The following is a 5000-nucleotide window of genomic DNA, read 5'->3' as shown; positions in this document are numbered from 1 at the left end:
TGCATGTTGAATTCAATCAACTATTCGGAAAGAAAACCGCAGAAAAAAACTGCTGTATTCAACTTAATTTAATGTTGGAGTGTTTTGGCAAGTTTCGACAGTGTGATCTAGATGTGTTAAGGGGACCCTAAGGAACATGCCAAATGTTGTCGGCAATTTTGAAACTTGCACCGACGGCTTTTACAGGGAAACGAGCCCTGCCCTTCAAAGGCTTTGTAACCATCGTCAATGATGGCGAATCTTTGAAATCTTTGAAATTCTCATACTTTAAATTGGGGTCTATCTGACACGTACAGTAATAGAACGGATCACGTGACCCCGCTAACGTTAAAACGAGGCTGGATCACATAAAGCCTTGTAGCTATTGTTTATGGCGACAGATTGTCCCAATATTACTTATACTTTCTATCGGAGTGTACACTAACTTAGACAACTCTGTAACATAACAGTAATAAACCTGATCTCGTGTCCATTATAACGTGTAAAGGAGCCTTTTTTCATGAAATGCCTTGTGGCATATTTTGCACCGTTTACTTTCAATCAGCCAAATGCAATTTTACCACAACTCCCTGAGAAGGATAAAAGGTATCCTATTCATCTCCCTCGTCTTCCTGCTCGTCTTCCTCTACATGATCATAACCAACGTTATCAACATCAGATGACTCATGCTCATAGTCATCAACATCATTATCACTGCCTCCATCATCTTCAGCATCACTGCAGCTGCAGAGATCGGTACATTTAAGTCCCGCTTCGCGACATTGACATCTATTAGTGGAACATTGCTCCTTAATTTGATGGAGGATTGCATCGGATAGTAGCTTGGGGCAATCCCCGTAAAGCAACTCGTAGAGATATGGTGTACAACTGTACCTCAAGAGAAACCATTAGGAGGATGATACGAAATAGTTGCTGCATGCTGTTGTTGACGCTGCAAACTCGGGAGCCACTACTAGCAACATCATGAAACCTGACACCGACATGCCCGTGTTTGTAGTGTCCCTCAGGCAATTCCAAGAAATAATAATAGCTTTTAAATTAATAGCTAATAATAGCTTTTAAATTTGAAAAATACGGTGAATTTACGAAAATAAATTTAAAACATGAAAAATATAAGAGGCAATGCACAATTTAAATACTTAGGGTTTCGAAGAATTAAAACTTACGAAAACATCATCTATTGTTTAAAATGCGACCTGACCTCAGCACAAAGGACTTCATTGTGCCTATCAGTCCTAGAATGTGGTGTCTTAAGGCTTAACGCAATTCATCACTCGAGTACAGTGGCTTTTGATCGTTGGCATTGATATCAGAGAGTAAAATTGGGATGGTTCTTATCACTTAAAATTCTCTCGAGTTCGCACCTAGAAGCTGCATCTCTGCGCTCTTAAAGGTTAGGAAGGCTAGCTTTCATAATGCCAATAATTGAAAAGCTGCGATTCTGCACTCGCTGGAGATCTTCAACGAAGTATTTGGGGATACCACCCCACACCGGAGATGCATACTCTTAACACTGTGAAAACACATTTTCAGTTGTGACTAGGAAGAGGAAGCATTATAGAAAGGTACATCTCAACCCTATTATTCTTGCTCTTGGACCTGCAAAACTGCGGCGCTTCCTGGATAGAGTGGAGCTGATTCAACAGAACGCTTTGCGGGTGTGATAAATAAAATTTTTTACTTGATCACTTCTCCCTTTCGTCTATAACCCACACTTCAAATATACATTCATTTCATTAATCGAGTCCTTCACGGGAACGAATGAGACCAACAAATTGACCCGCTAAGAACAATGAAAGACAACTGGTGGAAGAAAAAAGCGCAAGAAATTGAAAAGTTCGGAGAGTGTAACAACTCACAGGGACTGTACTCCGCACTTAATTAAAACTGCGTACGTCAACAAAACGAAGACTGTTGCCCCAGTTAAGAATGCAGATGGAGCTCAGCTATTTACAGACATGAAAGAAATATCAGACAGACGGAAAGACCCGTCTCTTTCTTAGCGGGTCAATTTGTTGAGTCAAGAAGTCAACGTGGACATTGATCAGTGCAACTGACCACCTAACTGCTCTAGAGACAATAATGCATTTGAAAGATCCAATCACCATGGAAGAACTAAGGAAAGCTGTAAAAGCTGCGAATATTGGGAAAGCGCCTGGTCTGGATGGCGCATACCAGCTGAAGTCATAAAGCATGCCGATGATGGTCTCTGACTACAACAACTGCTTTCCGTAATGTGCACTAGTTGAAACCGCTTGCGTAGATCATGTCCAAAGTTGGACTAACTGCATACCTAAGAACGTGCAATGCGCAACACCGGCGCTGATTACTCTCGGCTCAATCAACATCGACATGGATTAACTGCCGGAGAGGTAAAGCATTGCATCAGCATCGCCGAGGTCATGAGCTCGAATCGCGTTGGAGCCACCTGAATTTTTAAGGTGTCACTAAGAGACAATTCCTTCAATAGGCCATTTCCGAGTTCATGTCTGCCTCCTCTTCAAAGTGAGTCTAAGTGCGAAGTTTTTGTGATGGTAATTAGTTCTACTTTACATACGAATAAAAACTAATTTTCATAACAAAAACTTCGCACTTAGACTCGCTTTGAAGATAAGGGAGGCCAGAACTCGGAAATGGCCTATTGTCCTGATAAGTGGAAGGATCATTACTCTCTTCCAGAAGCTATTGCTGGTTTCACTCACGTGATCAACAGCCATGTTTTTTCAACGAAAACAAAAGGAAGCGTTTGCATAATAATAGAGTTAAATTCCCGGAGGATTTGGTCGGGGCGCCAACATGGCCGCCTTTTCTTTGTTTAGGGCACCAACATGGCGGTCATGACGTCATGTGAAAACCGAGAATTGTGTTGTTAAGCATTCCCAGAAGCTGATGAGGATAGTGTAACCGCACTTGTAAATATGTGTAAAATCATGCAACCCACAGCAAAAAAACCGCAGACTGAATTAAGAAATCAGTCTCCCTGCTGTACCAACGCAAGACACTTATTTCCAACGTTAAAGACCAATGCAATCCTCCGTCTAATTAAGGTGAAATGTTCCACTAATAGATGTCAATGTCGCGAAGCGGGACTTGAATGTGACGATCTCCGCAGCTGCAACGATGGTGAAGACGATGGAAGCTGTGATAATGATGCTGCTGACGATGACTATGAGTCATTTGATGTTGATAATGTTGATGATGATCATGACGACGATGATTATGAAGAGGAGGAAGACGAAGACAAGGGAGATGAATAGGATACCTTTTATCCTTGTCAGGAAGCTGTGAAAAAAAAATGCATTTGGCTGAATTGACTTATAGTTGTGAGAAGTAAGCGGTGCAAAATATGCCATAAGGCATTCCACGAAAAAAAGGTTCCTTTGCATTTTATAATGGACATGAGATCAGATTTATTACTTTTTATGTTACAAGGTTGTCTAAGTTACTCTCCAATAGATAGTTTAATAAGTAATATTGGGACAATCTGTCGACACAAACAATAGCTACAAGGCATTATGTGATCCAGCCTCGTTTTCACTTTTGGCGTGGTCACGTGACCCGTTCTATTACCCTTTGGTGTCAGATACACTCCAATTAAAAGTATGAGAATTTTTGTCGTAGATTCGGCACCATTGACGATAGTTACAAAGCATTTGAAGGGCAAGCCTTGTTTCCATGGTAAACTTTGAGGGTCACACTCTTAACCCCCCGTAAAGGCCATCGGTGCAAGTTACAAAGGGCCAAAAACATTTGGTATGTTCCTTAGGCGGCTTGCTTTCACCAGAAAATTCCCACGGGACTTCATTTCGCGACATATGCTCCATGACTATAAACACAACTTCACTTGATAAGACTCGCTCTTTATTAGCAAAAAAAACTGTTACTTTCGACTTCAAAGTCAGTGCTGAAACTATCTGTCGTAACCATCGACATTTCAGACAATCGGCTGTCTTTAAATCACGGTACCCATGTCGGTCCTAATCTTTTCGTATACATACATTTAGACAACAAAAATTGCCGTTACTTTTGCGCTCGCTTCAGTGATTAGGCCTAAGCACTCATTAAAAATTATAGTTTTCACTTTACGGCTCGGTTAACTACACTTTTTAACGAGATCATGCAATGAATAATATAACATTCGTTTACTGATAAAGCCTGAGATCTCGTTTCGGTAATCAGGCCTAGGCACTCTTTTAAAATTTTAGCTTTCATTTTACGGTTCGGTTAACTAGACTTTCAACAAGATCGTGTGAAGAAGGATGGTATTGACCACTATGTAGCCGCCTAGCCAGTTCTTTCCTGACTGACATATTCTAGAAGGGGATGGGTAGCCACAGTAGCCATCACTTTTCAAGATCCCTTTTGGAGTGGCGGGGTATCTGCTTCAATTGTAGGAAGTTGACCGCTTGAGCGCTCTCTCCCTCTCTTTGTCTGAGAGAGCCTGCGTTCTAGGGTTTCTGCGAGGCTGCTTAGCCACCTTCACTCTCTACCTGACTGCGTAGCCTTGTAGCCACACTTTTCAAGATCACTTTTGGAGTGGCGGGGTATTCAGCAGTTAAGCGGCTTTACTGCTGAATACCCCGCCACTCTATATCTAAAAGTGATCTTGAAAAGTGTGGCTACACGGCTACGCATAGAGTGAAGTAGCTACGCGACTACGCAAAAACCCTAGAACGCAGGCTCTCTCCAACAAAGAGAGAGAGAGCGCTCGCCTGGAACAACGAAGGGCGGTCAATTTCCTACTGAATTGAAGCATATAACCGGTCGTGCTAACATTGTAAATTGTACATCTCGTTCTTTCATTGAGGTTGACTAGCAATAGAGTTATTTTCATAGAGTTATGACATTAGAGTTTGAGTTAAGTTTCCAAAATCCTGAATTCAAGATTTTGGAAGGCCTAAATCCTGAATTCAGAAATACAGAAAGTATCCTAAACATGCATAAAAGCTAACCTTAAGCCTAAGGTTAGCTTTTATGAATGTTGGCTGAGGATTTTGGAA

Source organism: Montipora capricornis, chromosome 2 (assembly GCF_036669925.1).
Source record: "Montipora capricornis isolate CH-2021 chromosome 2, ASM3666992v2, whole genome shotgun sequence".
NCBI lineage: Eukaryota > Metazoa > Cnidaria > Anthozoa > Scleractinia > Acroporidae > Montipora > Montipora capricornis.
The sequence above is the reverse complement of the archived record's forward strand: the minus strand, read 5'-3'. Positions refer to the sequence as shown.